The sequence below is a fragment of the Felis catus genome, chromosome C2 (genome assembly GCF_018350175.1).
Source record: "Felis catus isolate Fca126 chromosome C2, F.catus_Fca126_mat1.0, whole genome shotgun sequence".
In the NCBI taxonomy this organism is placed as follows: Eukaryota; Metazoa; Chordata; class Mammalia; order Carnivora; family Felidae; genus Felis; species Felis catus.
The window spans coordinates 36379883-36401814 of record NC_058376.1 but is presented as its reverse complement, the minus strand read 5'-3'; the positions used below and the strand labels follow the sequence as shown (position 1 = coordinate 36401814).

General features: G+C 32.6%; 1 long non-coding RNA gene across 1 annotated transcript in view; it reads left to right on the top strand.

Moving 5' to 3' along the window:
* Positions 1-3494: 3494 nt before the first annotated feature.
* The window catches only part of LOC123379910, a 293176-nt gene continuing 274738 nt past the window's right edge, over positions 3495-21932 (top strand). The window contains exon 1 of the long non-coding RNA XR_006584947.1: positions 3495-3763. This is a non-coding gene — a long non-coding RNA (uncharacterized LOC123379910). The remainder of the gene's footprint in view (positions 3764-21932) is intronic.

The window sequence follows — 21932 nt, the reverse complement described above, 5'->3', positions numbered from 1 at the left end:
ATTATGAATGGTTGTTGGAATGTGTCAAATGCTTTTTTGGCTTCCTTTTATACGATCATGTGATTATTCTTCTTTAGCCTGTTAATGTGGTGGATTATATTAATTGATTTTGGAATAAGGAACCAGCCTTACATACATGGGATAAATTCCATCTGCTCATGATGTATAATTGTTTTTAAACATTGTTGGATTCAATTTGCTAGTGTTTTGTTGAGGTCTTTTTTATCTATGTTCATGAGAGATATTGGTCTGTAGTTTTCTTTTCCTGAAACGTCTTTGGTTTTGATATTTGATATTTGATGCTGACCTCACAGAGTGAGTCAGGAAGTATTCCCTCTGCTTGTATTCTCTAAAAGAGATTGTGTTTTTATCGGTAATTTTTTACCTCAATAAATCAGCAGATTTCATACAATTATATTTCATATGTTGAAGAATTACTTTGTCTTTTGCCCTTTTTATTTTAGATCATTTTTAAAAGTGACTATTGCTATGGTGACAGTGATATTTGGCAATATCAGCCAAGACACTTTTTTTAGTTAGAAATGTGTCCAGCACTACCTGTAAAGTTATTAGAAATAGATAGTTTTACTAGTTACTTGTTCATACTCCTTAGATTTTCCTCTGATGCTGAAACATAAGGTGTGATTTCACTGAAATATGGTATTTCCAATATCCAATATTTACCTGATAAATATGACATGCTATAAATTTGTGTCAAGTTGGAAAAGTTCTGAACTTTATGTAATCATGTTTTTCCTTCTCACTGCTCTAATGAGATCAAATCTTCACTTTTCATATGCACATCATATTATTTTCTATCACTTAAAATCAATTTAAAGCTGTAAATCTTCTGTTTTACCTTTGTATGCTTAATAAAAATTCAGTAGCAGTTTACAACTAGATGGGCTTGAGTAAAACATTTGGAGCACTTAATTATTTAATTTGTATATACATATACACACAACTTTAAAATTTAAAAATCTATGTTAGAATAAGATCTTATCATGTAAATTATTCAAGTATATAAGGTAATTTCAACAACAGTTAATCATGCATGCATTAGAGTGATCACATAATTGTAATTAGGTGTGATTTTCCAAGAAAAATGTTTTGGATTTTAAAATAACCAATGTTTTTGAAAAACACAAGTTTTAAAAATTTCTCCTCAGACTAATAGAATATCTATTATACTTCTTTCCCTAATAATAAAAATGTACTGTTATAGAATCTCATGATTCATAATTCTTTTTTTTTATTTTTTTAACATTTATTCATTTTTGAGAGTGAGAGAGACAGAGCATGAGAGGGGGAGGCGCAGAGAGAGAGGGAGACGCAGAATCTGAAGCAAGCTCCAGGCTATGAGCTGTCAGCACAGAGCCCGACGTGGGGCTCGAACTCACGGACCGTGAGATCATGACCTGAGCTGAAGTCGGACGCTTAACTGACTGAGCCACCCAGGCACTCCTCATGATTCATAATTCTTATTCACAAGGAAAAATATCTTCTTAAATAGGCAGAATAAACATTTGTTAGGGGAGGGATGCCTGGGTGGCTCTGTCTGTTAAGCATCCAACTTCTGTTTGGGTCATGATCTCGCGGTTTGTGGATTTGAGGCCCGTAGGGCTCTGTGCTGACAGCTCAGAGCCTGGAGCCTTCTTTGGATTTTGTGTCTACCTCCCTCCCTCTCTGCCCCTCCCCCCCCCCCCCCCGCACTGTCTTTCTTTCTCTCTCAAAAATAAATTAACATTAAAAAAAATTTGTTAGGAGAGTAGATGTGGTTGTGGTTCTTTACTTTGTAAATACTTTTTCATCTCTATGGAGATGATCAGGTGTTTTTACCTTTTGCTCTGTTAAAATGATTTGGTTAACAAATATTCAAATATTTGTTAAATGCATATTTGTATGAATAGTTTTCTTCATGTTTACCTAAACTTGCATTCCTAATATAAACCTCACTCCATCAAAATATATTTTACTTTTGATGTGTTGGTATAATTCATTTACTAACTATATTTGTCAGTAATGATGTTCAGCAAATATTTCTGGCTTCCTTTCTTCTGGGATTATTGTATAAATGTACTTTCCCAGTGCTTTTGAAGTTAGGTGTCTTAACAGAGCTTGACAGATGGGTTAACATGTAGGTATTTTATTTTGGGAACTAATTCTAGAGAATAGGAATGAGGAAACTGGGAAGAATAAAACAAGAAAGGGGAGAAAATTAATTCAAGGATGAGTTATTGAGCCATTATTCTTTTTCCAGTAGACAACTGGGACTCAATCTCTCTGAAAACCCTCTGAGAAATCATGCAGAATCAAACATGGAACCAACTGCCTAGAAAAAAAAATGGGGTTATTTTAATCACTTACAGGTCAAATATTCATCTGGGGATATTATCCTTTCACAGGCATGAGTTTTTGCACATCCCAGGTGGCTGAGTGAGCTCCCCTACACCTGCCATTCAATGGCTGCATGGGAAACCTTTATGTGGAAAGAAAAGATATGCACCCTACCACTAATCCATGGTACTGTAAGGCTATCCATATATCGTTGGTTACATACAACAAAAGTCGAAGCCAAAAGGAGGACTAAGAGGTTTTAAGATTAAGCATAAAAGATGTCACTTTAGGTGTGGTTGAGGGAGTTTCTGTGGATAATAAAATGAGTGGAGGTGAACTATGCTACTTCTAGGTGGAAATACTAAGAGCCACTGTGCATTGTTTTATATCTCATCCCTTCGCTCTGTAACTAACAATAATCTCAAAGATGACTTCTTTATCTTGGGTCTGTGGGTGAGCCAAATTCGAAAAGCCAGCTGCCCCTTGATGGTAATACAGATTTAGTGAGAAATAAATTTTTGTTCTTTTAGACTATTGTGTTTTGAGATTTTTTTTTTAACTTCAAGATAGTTTATTGTGGAAGCATGGTCCTAATTCTGTTTTTCACTATAATCATTTCCTAACTCTTTACCCATATTCTGGTGAGGGACAAGCTTTCTGTTGCTATAAAGGGGAACATAAATAAAGGGGAAAATATATATACATATACATATACATATACATATACATATACATATACATATACATATACATATACATATATATGTATATATGTATTAAGACTTCTGGCTGTGTCAGAAACTGGCAGTGTTGTCCCGGGCAAGTCACTTTATCTCACTAGGCCTGTTTCTCCATCTTTAAAAGAAGAGCTCAGTTTAGATCTTGAAATGTGGCCCTGGACCTGGCCCACCATTATTATCATCCCCTGGGAATTCATTAGAAATGCAAACTCTTTTCTTTTCGTTTCTTTAATGTTTATATTTTTTGAGAGAGAGAGAGAGAGAGAGAGAGAGAGAGAGAGCGAGCTCAGGGGAGGGGCAGAGAGAGAAGGGGTGGGGGGGGCAGAGATAGAGGGAGACAGAAGATACAAAGCAGGCTCTGCACTGACAGAGAGAGTCCATGTGGGGCTGGAACTCATGATGAAATCATGACCTGAAGTGAAGTTGGATAGTTGACTAACTGAGCCACCCAGGCACCCCTAACAGTGCAAATTCTTAGACCTCACTCAGACCTTCAAATCAGAGACGGCTGGTGGGCCCAGCCATTTGTGGTTTAACAAGCTCTCCAGGTGATTCTGATGCTCACTCAAATTTGAGAACAGCTGGGAATAATCCCATTATAAAAGCTTGACTCTCAGCCACCAGAGCTATCGCTGGAGAAGAACCTTGACAGCTCAATCCTGGTTCCTGGAGGTCACTACTAGACAGTAAGTCTGTGATTCCAAGATTCTACCTGTTTTTGTACGTTGCTGTTTGTAGCTCTGTATCAGTTTAACACTTACTGCCCGTAGAAATCAAGTATCAGTTTACCTTTTGGAATACAAGGGTGCTAAGTAAAAAACACTCCAGTAGAAGCACCAATCTGGAGTTCTAGTTTTAGATCCAGAAAAGCAAGAGTTTGCACACATGAGCATTCAGTGAGTGAATATTCTCACTGAAAAATGAATGTTCATGTTGCCTATTGTTGAAAAGTTATCAAAGGCAATTTAGGTGATGAAAATAAGTTTTAATAACACTTAATGAAGTGGACAGTCTACTTTGGGAGAACTGCAAAATGGGGCAGAAGTCAGGCAGATTTTATAGAATAAAGCCCAGGAATGAAAAATAGAAACTATCTCATGGGTTGCAGTTACATAGTCAACCTTGTTTGTGGTGAGAAGGAGGAAGAAAATTAAGTGTGGAGTCCTGGGTTGGTTTGGTGTTTGAGGACTGGTGGACTGGATGTTCTGTTCAAGCAGAGCTTTACAGGGACATTACAGTTGTGTCAGTTCAGTTTGTTGATGGGCTATTCCAGGCAGGAATGGCTTCATCTTGAACATAGAAAGTTTTTTGAACACATTTATTTTTTAATAAAAAGCTGTACCCTAATACATATTTTTAAAAGCACCTAACTTCTTCAAAGTAAACACTTAGCAGTTGCTGAAATGAAACTGGTACATGTAAAGTTAGGCAAAGTATTACTGTGACAAATAAGTGAACATTCAAGAAACGGCATAATTATATAGTGTAAGAACAATTGAACAGAAATAAAGCAGGGATTTTTTTAGCAAAAAAAAAAAAAAAGAAAAATATGCCACTCATAAAGTAACGCTCAAAAATATGGAGGAAAATTACACTCAAAATAGGGGTTTGCATGCCTGCCTAAAAGCTGTACTCTTCAGTTATCGGAATGCCCACGTAAGATTTGATTTTCCCTTTTTTCCAAGTTTGTATTTTTTTCTTTTTATTTTGGTACCACATCTATATTACACTTTTGCCTATGTACAGTTGAAATTTTTCATAGTCTCTTTTGGTTTTCAAATGTGTATTACCTTTTCTGTGGTCTTAATTATGCCTTATACTAAAAACTATAATTGAGCTAGATTAAGTGTACTAATATAACGTATATCAATGAAATTTGAAAGGTATGTTATTTTTTTTCTATGTTTTATAATTTTCCATATATATGAATGACAAAGCCATTGTGTTTTGGAGTCAATTAATTTAGATAATTAAAACCCAGTGGGATAAAATGTTACATATATTTAACTAGGCTTTTCTTCAATTTTAATTATTTCCCATATATTTTGTGGTTTTGGTATTTACGCTTCATGTTGGGATAGAGATGAATATTGTCTCTGGTTACTCAGCGTCCCTTCTACCTACGTTGTATATTTCTTCCCTTACAACAGGACAACTATATTTAAACAATTACAGTTGTCAGATCTCTAGGTAGGTAAGTGTAATGTACGTTAAATTAGTTGTGGCGAGAAGTATTCAAGTGAATATAGAAAATGGAAGAGCTGTAGAGGCCATCTTCTTGTGGCTGTAAAGCCTGGCAAGAAAGATCTCAAGACTTGAGTTGTTTGTGGGTGCCAAGCTTCATTCTGTTATTATTGCCCGTGGTTGAAAATTTGAGGGGAGATGAACTTTGTGATACAACATATTATAAATACTGGTAAATGGCTCTCAACTGAGGAGTAGAAAGAAAGGACGGACTAGTACAAGAGAAATGCTTATAAAAGCTAGGACAGACACTCTGAGGCAGTTTAGCTATAATAATTAATGAGGAAGCATTGTTTCTACTACCTCTCAGAGGAGAAAAAAAATCCCCTCTCTCTTCTCTTTGAATATGTTCTCCAGCAGACTGAAACCATATGGCCATGCATGTAGATATTTACTTAGAATCTTTTCATTTATAGAATGTGGAAAACTTTTCTCAAGTGAAACCATTATTCATTTATTCTATTAAGAATAGTACATGTTCTTTGAAAAAAAAATAAATTACCGGCTATCGTTTTTAAATGTGATGCTTACTATTTAAAATGTGACAGGTAGATGAACCACAGAATATTGTTCAAACTGTTAGGAATATTTTTCTTTCACACTTATCACCTGTGCATGTGTCACAATTTTCACTCAAATGTAATTAGTAAAAGTTAATATTTTTAAATGTCATAGATTTCAGGAACTTTATGAAGTGCTTTATACTTCATATATGGAAGTACTTATTTCAGTAAAAAACAAATATTCTACATGGGTGCCAATCAATATTCAAAAATATCTTAAACCCAATTTTATACTTGCTGTTTATAGACTAGTTCCACATGAGTCCTGTGTGGAATGTTTTCTTAGCTTAACACATCTTTGTTGTATAACTAGTTTTTATAATCAACATAAACATGCAATGTGAATTGTTCACAACTATTATAATTTACATTTGATCCCATTCATTCTTATAATGAGGGGAATATTGCAACTGCTTAGTACAGTTAATGGTTGGGTACAAAAGATTTCCTGTATTTGTCAAGCTAGTAATATTCCCAAACAAGCTGGAAATGTTGAGAAATACGGTAATTGGCTGATAAATATACTGGTCACTTTAAAAGCATGTTCAAATCTATCTTGCTGTCCTAATGAATATGGAAGCCTGCCTAATGTGATTGGACTGAAAATTCAGGGGCTTTGTAAAGTACATATCTAGGTCACTAGTGGAAACTGGAATATGGATCTGGGAATACACAACAAAGCACTGTGTTTGTGTATCCATTTATATGGAAAATTTTTAAATAAATGTTTAACAGTATTGCAATACTATGTTGAAAACTAAACATGAGTTAGAAGTATCTATGCATTCTTTCACTATGCATAGCACAAAGATGATAAATTAGATAGCTATTTAACACAGGAATTGTTTGATTACAATAAGTTTCTACATTTTACAGAAGCTTGCATTGCTATTGTATAAGCTGTTTCTTTGGATCAAAGTACACTTGAAGCATGTCTCCATTAAAAAAGCATAGGAGAAATTATTGAATTATTTTGGTGCAGAAAAATAAATTACATGTACTTGATAAATAAATGTGTTAAAAGCTCACCAATTTAAAAATGAGATACTGATAGTTAAATTATTTTTCACCTGTGGGTCATGCTTAGTTGTAGAAAATTAGGAATATATATTCTCAAATGATACATGTTATTTGTTCTTTCACTAATATGTAAGGAAAATAAATAATATGTTAATTAAAAGAAGAATAGAATTTGAAAAGTCAGGTCTTAAATTTCATGATTTAGGAAAAAAAAACATTCACTGGGAATTCAACAAGACATATCAACTATGCTATTCTGTTTAGTCTTATTCATTATACTAGCACAATAATTCTTTGAGAAACTTGCATCTTTAATTTCCATGATGCTTTTTACATTAAGAAAATGAGTAGGTGTTTAATGAAAAGACAGGTCAGTGTTAAGTAGTAATTATCTAGTTAGTAGAGTAAGAACACTTGATAGTTGTTTTCTGCAAATAGTGTTGAGAGAAAATAACATGTTAAATGATGAACAAAACTGCATATACAACATTAGAATAATAGACAAGGAACTTCCAGCAAAATAATATTCTAATAATTCATAACCAAAATGGCATAGACAGTATATTGGGAAAATAATCATGATCCATTAAATCCAGTCAGTATCAAATTTTTATAAAATAATTCATAAAAACAGCTTGTAAATGAAAGGATTATTCAATCCTCATTTTATATCCCAAATCCTTTTAACTTATGTTTTAGAGGAATGAGTATCTGCAACTAAAAGAAAAATGCATATCAAGTAAACACATATTTAAATGATGAAAAAAGTATTAAACTATATAAGACATAAGAAATTAGTCTCTAGAACTTTACTTTTATTCATAAATCAGCCAATTATATCTTACTGAATAACTTGCATTCAACATCATTTTTGTAACTATTAAAACTTGTCCCAAAAATATTACAACATGAATATAAGCTTCTAACATCTCTTTCAAACATTTGACAAAATGGATAAAGATAAAACATGTATGAAGGGGGAAATACCACACATGTATCAGCCCTGAAATGATAGGAGGAAGGCAAAGTCAGGATGTCAACTTAGAAGGAATACAGAGTTGGTTGCTGTAATGTGGGAGGAAAGCGTGTGAGCATGTGTGTGAATCTTAAGTGATGTTGCAAGAGTTAATGTGAATATAAAGATAAGACCCAGAATTCCAAGAGGCAGAGAAAGTAAATCCTAATGTCATGGATGGTGTCTTGAGCCTTCAGGTACAGTTTTAGATAAATTCTTTTTATTTATCTAGTTAATGTTGGGCTTTCTGTCACCTCCAATGTAAACCCTTTTTTTTTTTTTTTTGTAATTCTGATTACAAAAAATAATACAGAATCTGCAATTTTCAGCTTGATTTTCCACATATATTTTCTAGAAATGAACCATGTTGTCATCCCTTTTTTTTGTCTTCCCAATACAGTTTTAAATACTAGGATTATTTATTTATTTATAAGGCAACTAAATTATTCAAAATAATCAAGTCAGTGATCATTACAACACAATAATACTGCAGCCAATGTTCCTGGGTATTCTTCTCTATATCATCCTGAGTATTTTATAACCTTTTGAGAGGCAATTTTACAGCCCTGACCACAAACCCACGTTCTGGTTAAAACATGAACAACTGTTATTTGTTGATAAACTTGAAGTTTGTTTGTTTGTTTGTTTGTTTGTTTATACTTTAAGCCTCTGTCTCTCTACACCACGTTATATAACTTGCTCAGCTCAAATTCTATTTTCTGAATGTCTCCCTGACTAATAAGTTTACTAGTTGTAGCATTTTGTTGAATCACTATTTGATTGCACACCTGTGAAGGACACTATAGTTGATCACTAATACTCCAAACTGCAATTTAGCTTTGAAATTTTAGCTCTAGACTTTGTTCCGTAATTCAACATTGATAATTGGGCAATACCTTGTATTTCTTCATTCAAAAACATTGCATCTATATTTCTTTTCCTTCATGTATGTATGCAATGGTACAAATGGAGTTGATGGTGAAGATTAATGTCACGCTCTCTAATCTTTTATGATCAGTAATCTAAGAACACTAGAAATTTACCTGGAAAAGGTGACAGTAATAAGGAAAAATACTTAGTTTAAATGACTGAAAACAATTATCCGAACAGGTGTAATTTCATGTATAATTATGCTTTATGTTCTTACTACTGGAGGAGACGCTGAAATATTATTGTTAGAAGGAAAAGTAAAGGCCTCCCTCTATTCTTTCTCACAGCAAGAATCATGATCTTGCACATGGTAGAGGGATCCTGATTTAAGTGTGAAACACACATTAGCTCCAACATTCCATGTTATTTCAATTCTCATCTCTTTTAAAATTATAAGCATAAGCTAGAACATCAAGCTTCTTAATTTATTAACAATAAATCTATGGACTTGGCCATTTTAACTATAACTCAGAAAATATAATAACAAAATATCTGCTAATATTAAAACATGGCTCTTTATATTTAACTCAACTGTCTCTCATCAGTTAAATGAAATAGTTTTGGCAGCCAAACCCAGTCTTTACAATAATAAAAGTTAAATATTTCATGTTATTCTGTATTGTTTGCATAAGCCTTTCTACTTTGCTTGCTTTGAATTTATCTTTTCCCCCCCCTATTTCATTTAAACTCTAGATAAATGGGATTACTCTGAAGATGAAATTGTAATAAGCTTCTAGTTATATCTACTTTTGTCTTCATTTAATTCTTGGAAGCACTGAAAACATACCTTATGGGGGAAAAAACAGAAGGATAAAATTCTTAGTTAATTTCTGTCTGTTTTTATATGAGAACAAAGGGAATTTTGGAAAGAATAAGTTATCTTTTTTATTCTACCTGCAACTAGTAAACTATTGTTGGGGTAGCACTGTAGGTAATTTCATTCTAGATTGTTAGGACCTTCTTTCTATTAGATTGTTAACATTGTTATTAAATTTTAGATTTCTTAATGATTATTTCTGCTTATATGGTAATAGTACCCTGATATACCATAATCTGTGAGTATAATTCCAGCAATTGATTTGAGATGGAAAGCTTTATCCACTTCTTAATTTTAACATCTCTCCTTCCACTCTTGATAAGAACCAGTGGCGATAGTTCTCAATAGTTTATTAAATGCTTGGCAAACTCAGGTAACACCCTCAGACCTTTTGAAAGCTGATTACTCCCCATAAATTCCACTTACGTAACAATTTGGCAGCACCCCAGATTTTTTCCCTAGAGTTATGCATTAAGGTCAAGGCAAATTCTAGAGACACTTTCACATGAAAAGAGTATTCTGGAGATAATTACATGGAAGCATTAAAAAGGACAGTTTTTATTTATATATGTTTTCCTTTCACTGTCAAATGCAGAGCGTCACAGTTACTCCAGTGTAAACTATATAATTAAAACAGTATTTTTATTGCCAAAAGACAAGCATATATATCATAAGTTGACAGTATTAAAATAATTTATAGTGCATGAACGTAGCCAATAGAAAACAACAGGCAGGACCACTAATAAGAATTAATGTATTTTCATAATCTTAAGAAGTTGTAACTTAAAAGAAGTACCATTGATTTGATAACTGTTTTTATTAGCTGTTACGAGGTGTGAAGATGGTAATACTAACACAGTAAAATATTAAGTAAATACACTGATTGCACAATGCCTTCCAACTCTGAGAGATTAATAGGTTAAAACAAACACACAAACAAATACTTAAGAGGCAATGTCATCCAAAAATCCTTGTAGGAACTCAGCATAATACTTATAAAAAGAATCAATCCATCATTAAAAGAAAGATTGTAGGGGTGCCTGGGTGGCTCAGTTGCTTAGGTGTTCGGCTTCGGCTCAGGTCATGATCTCATGGTTTGGGGGTTCAGGCCCCACGTCAGGCTCTGTGCTGACAGCTCAGAGCCTGGAGCCTGCTTCAGATTCTGTGTCTCCCTCTCTCTCTCCCTCCCCTGCTCACACTCTGTGTCTCTCTGTCTCAAAAATTAACAAACATTAAAAAAAAATTTAAATTATCATAGGTATTTATATGAATATGATAACACCTGAAGATGAAGTGATAATAAAAATGAATGAATACTCTTATTTTACTTTAGCAGATACTAGGAGTTATAGTTTTCATTATTAATAATCACCATTACTACTAATCAGCAGTACATATGACATAAATATGGCCTAGTCATTGATAAAAGGCAAGGGAATATGAATTATAAAGCTAGATTTTTAGCTCTAGACAGTTGATGTATATACATAGGGAAGTTATTTGCATTTCTCATTGTTAGGTTCCTGATGTCCAAACTTACTACAGTGGTACCTGTACAATCCATCTGAGACTGCTGTTAATATTAAATGATAAATAACAAAGATCCTTTACAATGTAAAAATTTTTTCCTAATGTTTCATATCAGTGTAGCATTTAAAACAAACTTAACCAAGCTATTGAAACATAAAAATAAGGCAATACTTGTAAAATTTCTAGCACAATGGGCGTGCCTGGGTGGCTCAGTCAGTTAAGCGACCAACTTAGGCTCAGGTCATGATCTCATGGTTTGTGGGTTTGAGCCCAGCCTCTGGCTCTGTGTTGACAGCTCAGAGCCTGGAGCCTGCTTCATATTCTTTGTCTCCCTCTCCCATTCAGGATCTGTTTCTCCCTGTCTCGAACAAATAAATGAACGTTAAAGAATGTAATAAAAAAATATTCTAGCACAATGACTCCTATTAAGTATTCTATGAGTATTATAAAGCATGTTTCTTTTTTTGTTGTGATTTTAACTACTAAATACTTTCATACCTGCTGTAAATACTTTTATTATAATTTAAAAAAATTTTTAATGTTTGTATATTTTTGAAAGAGAGAGAGAAAGCAAGAGAGCATGGGAAGGGCAAAGAGAGGGAGACACAGAATCTCAAGCAGGCTCCAGGCTCCGAGCTGTCAGCACAGAACTTGACTCGGACTCGAACTCATGAACCATAAGATCACTACCTGAGCCAAAGTTGAAGGCTTAACTGACTGAGAAGTCCAGGCGCCCCTATCTGTAAATACATTTCTAGTTAAAAGCAGTACTTGATTATTCCTTTAAAAAGGAATAATCCTTTTTAAATCACATTCGTCTTTGTTGTGTCATATTGTCTCTGTGCCCTTACTTTGCAAACAAATTATAAAATTTTCAACTAATATATTAATAATATTGTTTATTTAATATTTGTAAAGTTGGCATACTTCTTGAGCTTCAAATGAGTAACTTCTCAAATTTTAACTGAAATATTTTTAAGTTCCAGGCTGCTAGAGGACATATTTTTTTTAAATGCTACATTCTAAATTGCAATTAATTTTTCAACCCCTTTGAGCACATTTAAGTCTGAATTTGTTACTTTAATTAAACTGAATAATTCAAATATTAAATGAAACTGTGTAACCTCAACTAATTGAAAAACGAGTGGGCTGATTACTGAATATGAAGACAGACTTGAAAATGTAGAGTTCTGTATTAAATTCATATTTTTTCTTAAATATTCTTAACGATTATATGCTTATAAATCTGAGCTAAAAGGGAAATTCTCACTTCTGGGGTATGGGTGTGTAGGTGTGTTAAGCAAAATTATGACATTTCATTAGGTTTTCTGCTTGATATGCATTACTTTCACGAATACCCAATAAAAATATTCTTCAGATATATTCTACCGTCCTTGATCAAAATGTATAAGTTCAGTCTTGATAAGCATCATTGATTAAAATATGATTTTAATAGTAAAGTCAAATTTGATTAGGTTAGGACTTTTGCATTTGAAAAATCTTAACTGAATTAATACATATATATGGAGAGGGAAAATATGAGAAAAGCATCCCTGTTGGTTTTGTTTGTAATTTCAGTGACATTAGAATCATTTGCCTAAATACGAATGTGTCTGATTGAGAAATTGTTGTCTAAACTAAGCATACAGAGACCTATACAAATAGCTATTATAGTTTTAGTAATATAAAAATGTTAATATATAAGGGTTTGCCTTTTAACCTTTTCAATGAACAAAGCATGTTAATTACTTACAATTTCAATAAGTCAATAACAATAAAATTTAAGTTCTGATTCTCATGGTCAAATAAAAGCTAAAAATTATTGGATCCCTCCCTTCAATTTTGCATATTGCCTATGAATCTTGTTCTCCCATGAAAATAGAGCTTTTACCTTGGATTTTTTTTACTTACCTTTAACTAAAAATGTATCGCGTTACCTAGTTCTATTTACTTGTCCCTTTGTTAGAGTAAAATGATTTGTTTTAACATAAACTCCCTTGCAAATGACCAAGTACACTTAAAAACTAGCTAAGAATTTTCAAAATCCTCTTTGTCCCATTATGTTGTCAATTTTTTGGAAATTACAGCAGAGAGAAATTACAACAGCGAGAGAAAACAGTGTACTATGAGTATCTGTAGAATTACTTTAGGTCTTATAAAGCTAGATTGTTTACCACTTTTACATTTTGATGATTGCTCACAGCTAATTATATATGCAAACCAGCTGTTCCTGAATATTGATTTTTTTTGAGTACTTATTTATTTCTCTATGTATACCAGAATTGCTTTGTAATCATCAACAATCACTCATCTAAGGGCTTTCAAGTCTTTCTTAGTCATTGGGACAAGATTATCGGATAGTCAACTATCATCTTTTCCTTTTTGGCCCTGTCATCAGTGAAAGTCATTCAGTCCTTATTAGTAATTTGACAACTGGTTTTCATTTTCTACAGAAAAAGAAACACGACCTGAATAAATTTGTCTATTCTATTAATTTAAGAGTCTTCAATAAAGCAGTTGAATAGGAGATTATTAAAGACCCTTTTTGGAAGATAAAGTTTTATCCAGATTGAGGAAATCCATTAATTAGCACCTCAAGCATTGGTTTCCTTTACATAGCACTTTCCAAAATTTTCACATTTATATTCTTAATTGGCAAATCTTGACACTATCTTGATGTAGCTAAAAACAGATATTATTGGCATGGAAATTAGAAAACCAGAAAGATATGCTTAAGATAATGAAATAATATCTAACAGAGAAAAACATTTTAAATTTCCAGACTGAAAAATCCCATATTTTCTGAGCTATGCACATGAGAAAGTTCTCCCCAATGCTGTAATAAAACACGAAGTCTTCCATTGTTACACTAAGTGATAATATGAATTACCAGCATTATCTATAGGCACCATTTATACATGGAGGCAGCATCTCATTGTAAAGCATTATCTTTGTGTGGATGCTTATTCAGTCGTTGGTCTCTAGCTTTTCAAATCTAAAAATTCAGCATTCTGAGTAAAATTTGATATAATCAGCTAAATTCTGATAAAATTTACCCATGCCTAATAAAGTTATATCTATGCTGAATGGGTATCTATTAATGTCCATAGAGAGACATCTTTTTTTTTTTTAATGTTTATTTTTGAGAGGTGGGGTGAGGATGGGAGGGGCCTAGAGAGGGAGACACAGAATCTGAAGCAGGCTTCAAGCTCTGAGCTGTCAGCACGGAGCCCAACACTGGGCTCAAACTCTCCAACTGAGATCATGACTAGAGTTGAAGTCAGAAGCTTAACCAGCTGAGCCACTCAGGCGCCCTCATAGAGAGACTTCTTTAGAGCAAAAAGTAGTTTTTACTCTTCCACAAATCTCCCCCTATAAAATAACTGAAAGTGATGTAAATTTATATTTAAGGAGGTTTGTTGCTGAATATTGAATCACATCATGGGGAATCAGTTGGATAATATTAAATCTAGTACTATGATTATGATGGGTTCATGTAACCATCTCCAATTTACAGAGCAATGGTGAAGGTATTAAATTTTTTCTTTATGGAATTATCTTCCTGGTCATTGGCTGGTGAAACACTGATACCTTCTACTTTTCCATGTTTTGTCTTAATAATTCTATCAACCTCCTATTAACAGTTTGTTGAAGCATCGCACAGTAAAATTGCTTGGTTTATTACCATCTTCCTGAAAGTTCACCTCAGTTACTTTCATTTAATTTTTTTCAGTACATGCATTACAAGTTTATATTTATATGGTCTTGGCCTATTACTACAGTGACCTAATAATAATTTTAGCCATTTTTTGGATAAATTTTTCTAGACTACTGCAATAATGGTAAACCTACCATGAAAGGGAAATCAGTTACTTCACTAATCTTTGCAGCTTCATGAAGTGGTTGGCAACATGTAGAAATAAAGTAACAAACTGGTATTCAAAAGAAATAACATGATACTGTGATTGTATATGTTTTAAAATAGCAATAATTAAAACATTGTTTTTGCCATTTTTAATGATACAATTTATTTTATATCCTTTTTTAATATTTTCCATGTTTTTAGAGGCAATTGATACGCCTCTTGGATTCTGTTTTACATGATAATTATCAGAGATCAATTATACTGGCTAAGAACTCTTCAGAGATGAAAATTTCATGTCATTGGGTTTTTATATTTTATTACCTAGAAGTTTAACTTTGATTAGGATAAAATACAATATATATTTATTTTGGTAAACAGAAATGATTGAGGATTCACCAGTTGAAAGTACTGCACAAAACACTAAAATGAAATCAAGATTTTAGAGAAGAAACTGCTTTTAAGCCCTTTAAAATGAGAATGTTGGGGGCATCTGGGTGGCTCAGTCAGTTAAGCATCCAACTTCGACTCAGGTCATGATCTCACGGTTTGTGAATTTCAGCCCCTTGTTGGACTCTGTGCTGACAGCTTGGAGTCTGGGGCCTGCTTCGGATTCTGTGTCTCCCTCTCTCTTTCTGCCCCTCTCTCTCAAAAATAAATGAATGTTAAAAAAATATTAAATTAGAAAGTTGATACATGAAAGTAAAATTTAATGTCCTTTATAACAATTTTAATTTAAATTGACTAAAAGCTAGTGATATGTAGTTTATTTCACAAAATCTTTCCTTTGAAGGATTCATGAAAACCATATAAGAGATGCAAAATTCCAATAGATCTAAAAGTAATTAACTTTGTCTATCTGCTTGTCAGTTTAATGAGTTTTCAGAAATAACCACAGAAATATTTGTGGGGCCTTTAGGGAAGAATCTATATCTAATATTGATTCATGTACCTCTTCTTGTGAAGACTACCTTACAGAAAGGATAAAGCTCAAGAAAGAAACCACACTTCTGCTTTCCAAGTTCGTTAGAACTATTACACTCTTAAATTTGGCCCATTAGTATCTTTTTACTTAAACCAATTCTTAAACCTATATTTCAGTTGACTCAATGAATATTATAGCAAAAACGAATTAAGGAAAAGGTTTCATTTCTGGAGAAATTAAGTCCTGGGAAGAAAATGGTAGACCTAAAAGAATCAGGGCTAGGACTTGCTGGCTAAGTATTTTTATTCAGACTTCCTTACAAAATACTGCTTTATGTGTTCTCAGAAGATCCTTATAAACTCTTACCCTCATAAGTATATTAGCAGATAATTGTTATATATTAGAGGGAGGGACCAGGATATTCTTTGTAAGTCAATAGACCTTATAAAATTTAGGACTGTACAATATCACATGGATAGAAGTTATAAATAACAATGAGACTTCTGACTTAAATGAAAACCACAATAGCAAACAAGGGCCCAGTTAAAAAAAAAAAAAAAAAAGGCCAATCTGAATATCATGTGCTTCCCAATTACAAAGATATGGATTATTTAGTCATCTTCTCAAAGATTTATAAACAGGAAAAAAATTGTTATAAAACCACCATAAAAGCCTTTCATAACACAGAAAATAAAGAACTTGATGCAAAAAATATCTTTATACTTCAAATAGAAAAAATACAAGGCACAGAAGTTCTAGAATTAACTATGAGTTAATTCTATACTATAGAGTTCTATACTATACTATAGTATAGAATTCTATACTATACTATAGTATAGAATTCTATACTATAGAGTTCTATTCTATACTATAATTCTAACTATAGAGTTATATTAATTAACTCTATGATCAGTAATATTTAGGATAACAATATTTTTTAAGAGACAAAAAAGGCTTAAAGAATTAACAGGAGAAGAGTCATCTTATAAAAAGGACCGAACTAGTATCAGGTAAAACTCCTGGAAATATTCCTTTCCATGTATAGCAAGATAAAATTGTTAAATTTTAATTTTAAAGAATAAATTTTTGTATCACTTAGAGCAATGAAAATGGTGTCAATCTATGCACAAAACAGACAGTTTTGATTACTACAGATCAGTAATAAAACTTGAAGTCTGGAATTGTGATAGTTCCAGCTTTACTTTTCTTTTCCAAAACTGTTCTGGCCATTTGGGGTCTGTTGTGGTTCCATACAAATTTTAGGCTTGTTTGTTCCAGTTCTTTTAAAAATTCTGTTGGTATTTTGATTGGGATTGCATTAAATGTGTAGATTGCTTTGGGTAGTATAGACGCTTTTTCCAATCCAGGAGCATGGAATATCTTACTATTTCTTTGTGAGAAGATATTTGCAAATGACATAACTGATAAAGGGCTAGTATTCAAAACATATAAGGAACTTCTCAAACTCAACCCCCCCCCAAATAAATCATCAATTAAAATGGGAAGAAAACACAAACAGACATTTCTTCAAAGAAGACCTCCAGATGGTCAACAGAAGCATGAAAAGATGCCCAACATCACTCATCACCAGGGAAACACAAATCAATACTACAAGGAGATATCATCTCACACCTGTCAGAATGGTTAAAATCAAAAACACAAGAAGCAAGTGTTGATGAGGATGTGGAGGAAAAGGAACCCTCCTGCACGTTGGTAGAAACTTGCATTGGGGCAGCCACTGTGGAAAACAGTATGGAGGTTCCTCAAAAAGTTAAAATTACAACTGCCCTACAATCCAGCAATCACACTACTGGACATTTATCCTCAAAATACAAAAGCACTAATTCAAAAGGGTACATACACCCCTATGTTGATTGTAGCGTTGTTTATGATAGCCAAATTATGGATGCAACCCAAGTGTCCACCAAGAGATGAAAGGATAAAAAGATGTGATATATATACACAAAGGAATATTATTAAGCCATAAGAAGAATGAAATCTTGCCATCTGCAATGACATGGATTGAGGTAGAGAGTATAGTGCTAAGTGAAATAAGTCAAAGACAAATAGTATGTGATTTCATTCATGTGGAATTTAAGAAACAAACAAACAAAAAAACAAAATAAGCAAAGGAAGAAAAAGAGTGAGAGAAACTAAGAAACAAGATCTTAGCTGTAGAGAACAAACTGGTTAACCAGAGGGGAGATGGAGAGATGGGTGAAATAGATGATGGGGATTCAGGAGTGCACTTGGTGTGATGAGCACTGGGTGATGTATGGAATTGTTGAATCACGATATTTATGCTTGAAACTAATATAACACTGTATGTTAATTATATTGGAAATCAAAATAAAAGATAGCTCATAGTTCTCTATAATGGCTATTAATATAATTGAGCAATATATAGTTGTGAGGAGAAACAGTATTGTGACATTTATTCTATATTAAGCCAAGTTGTCAATGTTTATTGTGAAAGAAAGATAAACATCTTCAAAAATTCAAAGGCTCAGGACATATATATCATAATAGTCTATTCTTTTGTTTTTTTCTTTTAAATGAATAAATATTTAACACACATTTTTTTAAAAAAAGGCCTCCACATAATCGCTGTTGATTTTAAAATATTATGCACTTGCCATATACATGAGCAAAAACTGTAAAATTAAAGTTCTAGTATCAGCTGCAGCTTTTACAGCTTACCTTATGGCCCAGATAGGTGCTGTTCCTATTTTGATTTGTGTTAGTCCTATGAACTTAATTGTAATAAATAATATCATTTTATATGTTTTTAAATAATATGTAACCATTATCAATTTGTGTATCATTTTGCAATTAGTTTCTTCTTCAATTTGTTTTATCAAAGATGATTTATGTGGAATTAGGTCACTAATTTTAGTTTGATATTGTATACAGTTTATTAGCTTTCCTGTGGATGAAGCATTGGTTTTCACATTATTTTTTTTCAAAATGCAAATAGTTGCTACAATAAATAATATTTTATATAAATTTCCCAGAGGACATATGCAAGAAAGTATCTCTGATATAGAGCTAGAAATGAGATTTTTGGAGTGATATGGCATGAGCATTTGCACACAATATGACTTATTTGTCATTGCAAATTCTAGTTGCTCATGTATATCATATCAGGACTTATTTTAAAAATATTTTTTGGCATTTTAAAATTAAAAAAATGTGTATTCACACCTTGATTTCAGTATAATTGCATTGAAGAGAACTTAAATCCTCTTTTAGATTACTAATGCACAAAAATCCATTGTGTCCACCTTTTTAATGATGCTTCTATATTCGTATTAATTTTTCCATATCCACATTATTTTTTCTGCTTGTGAGTGACTTTACACATCAATTTTCCTTTCTTTTTTTTTAGTGAAATGTCTCAAGATCTTTCAGTCTGATTGTCAATTATTCTTACAATTCAGATAACTACTTTTCCACAAGCTTTTGGCTACTGTGCTAAATACGTTCAGGTTCAGTTTACTTCTTGTCATTATAATGTTGTCTTCTTTATCCTGACTAATGCCTTTGGGCCTCACAATTTATTTTTATGTTTACATAGCCATATAATTTTATCTTCATTATTAATTTCCTGAAATTTATTTTCATCACTTTACATTCAAGTAGTCTCTTTCATATTTTACTATGAGGTGTTTTCCAGTAACTATTAAGTAGTATTTAATTTCATTACAGTGTTCTAATAAGCACTGGGAATAAGAATGAATGATGGGATTACACAAGGAATGAATTAGATCTATTAAAATATTTTAGTATTCCACTGATTTGGAAATGCAATCAAGGATAAGTTGGAAGTTTTACAATTTTCCATTGTCATGGAGAACTTAAGTAACAAGAATTGACAGCTGCTGTAAAACAAACGAAAAAGACATGTATTCCATGTTGAAAACAATAGATTTAATCCTTCACAGTTCTGGAGTTAAGAAGTCCAAAATTTACATGTTAATGGGGCCATACCAGAGGCTTTGGAGGAGAATCTATGTCATGTTTTCATGTTTTCTTGGCTTCTGGTAGCTGCTGGCGGTTCATGGTGTTTCTTAGCTGGTATTGCATGACTCTAGTCAATGTCATTTGCTTCAGATCATCTTGACCTGTGTGCATGCATCTTTTCCATTTGTCTAATTTCCCTCTGCTTTCTGCTTTTCTCTTGTGAGGACACATATCTTTGGATTCAGGGTCCACCCACCCAGATAGTTTGAGATTATCTCATCATCTCAACATTCTTAGTTAATTGCGTGTACAAGTCTTTTTCCATTTAACATTCACAGGCTGTAGGTATTAGGACTTAGACACATTTTGGGACAGCCGACCAGTCAATTTACTACAAAGTTTGTGAACCCACAAACAAACAAACAAACAAAAACAAACAAACAAAAATGAAAACATTGCTGGCTTGACTTTTATTAAGGAAGTTTATTTTGTTGTTTTTTATAGGAAATTTGAAAGTACTGTTTCAGCAAGACTTACACAGAAATTTAAAGTAGAATAAATGCTACTGAAAAATATTATGAAAAGATTTCATGGGAAAAATTAGCAATTTCTCTATGGCATCCCCTTCCTTAAAAAAGCTAATTTTTATTGGGGTTGTTTATTTAGGTAATCTGTTAAGTTATATTTAATTTCTTCTTCATATTCCAAACATACTTAAGAGAATTATTACTTTTAATTCACATCTAATTTGATACTTGAGTATTTCATATTTCACCATATTCCTTTATCTAAATGTTAAGATCTGTATTTTGTTTCCGGAAAATTCGTGTCTACATCTCAGTGTTAATCTTCTACACAAATACTATCTCTGGAATGTAACCGATTTCCCAATAAAGTGAGCATTATATCAGAGTGGCCTTTTACTGTTGTTTTTTTGCCTTCTGTTTCCATATACACCATTCCCATTACTATTTATATCTTCCATTCAGGTGCTACATTCAGTTTAAGTGTTGTAATTTATGTTCTGTACATTGTGCTACTGGCTTTGGGCAATGTGTACATTTTAAATAAACTAAATGAATAAATTAGTTTTGCTGTTCTAACTGCCTCTTACCTCCAGTATTTCTCTGAAAAAACATTGATTGCCTAAAGCAATATCTGAAACCCTATTTAGTTAGCAATTCTTAGTAAATAATGGGAGGCAATTGAAAAATATTTATAAAATATAAATATTTAGATTGAAAATATTTGTCATAATTTACATTTACTGACATTTCAAATATATAAAGTTGAGGGACTATTTAAGGAGGGAAAAAAACACAACTCTGAAAGCCAGTATACTTTGGGCATGAGTTAAGACAAAATGGAGTAATATTGTGGATAAAAAAGGATAAAAATCTCCTTATATTTCATGTCACTACAACTATTTGAAGTACAACTTTGGAAAGACAAGGAGTTACAATGAAATATTTGTGATGATTGCTGCTAAATGTAATGATTGCAGCTAAAAAATCTTATTGCATGATATTTTACTTGTTTGTACTTAAAATGAAAAGCTAATTTTTTAATAAAAACTAAGATATTAATACCATTCCAGTAATATATCACTCCCCAAACATTTTCTGATGTCTTAAACGTTATTCTATTTATCATTTCATTCTGGTTAAGAGTTTGTAAGATGTTTATCAATTTAACCAAATGTTTATTGAAGAGCTTTAAAATGAAAGACACTGATTGCAAGGTTGGAAGAGATAGAGGGTCTGCTCTTTTGTCAGTAACATACTATATATAAAAGAATACAGAAAAGACCATAAAGCAGCTCTTATGGGGTGGGATATTTTATTTTTTTTTAACATAGAAGTAAAAATTATTTCTGAAACTAATATTACAGGAGTTTTAAAAGGAAAGTTATCATCTGACCTGGGTCATCAAGAATTTGCTTTCTGGAGGGTGCCTGGGTGGCTCAGTTGGTTAAGCATCTGACTT